Source organism: Nematolebias whitei, chromosome 5 (genome assembly GCF_014905685.2).
Source record: "Nematolebias whitei isolate Nwh7 chromosome 5, NemWhi1, whole genome shotgun sequence".
Classification (NCBI taxonomy): Eukaryota; Metazoa; Chordata; class Actinopteri; order Cyprinodontiformes; family Rivulidae; genus Nematolebias; species Nematolebias whitei.
In genome coordinates this window covers 22,950,598-22,950,805 of record NC_056502.1, presented here as the reverse complement: position 1 = coordinate 22,950,805, position 208 = coordinate 22,950,598, and the positions used below count along the sequence as shown (strand labels likewise).

At 46.2% G+C, this 208-nt stretch overlaps 1 protein-coding gene across 1 annotated transcript in view; it reads left to right on the top strand.

The window, feature by feature from the left end:
* kmt2bb (lysine (K)-specific methyltransferase 2Bb) overlaps window positions 1-208 on the top strand; it is a 41,961-nt gene that overhangs the window by 20,346 nt on the left and 21,407 nt on the right. The gene's annotated exons all lie outside the window — the stretch shown is intronic.

Below are 208 nucleotides of genomic sequence, written 5' to 3'. Positions count from 1 at the left end.
GTCGGTGGTTGAACATATGTCAGTGGTTGAGCATGTGTCGGTGGTTGTGAACATAAGTCAGTGGTTGAGCATGTGTCGGTGGTTGAACATGTCAGTGGTTGAGCATGTCGGTTGATCATATGTCGTTGGTTGTAAACATGTGTCGGTAGTTGAACATGTCTGTGGTTGTGAACATGTGTCGGTAGTTGTGAACATATGTCGGTGGTTG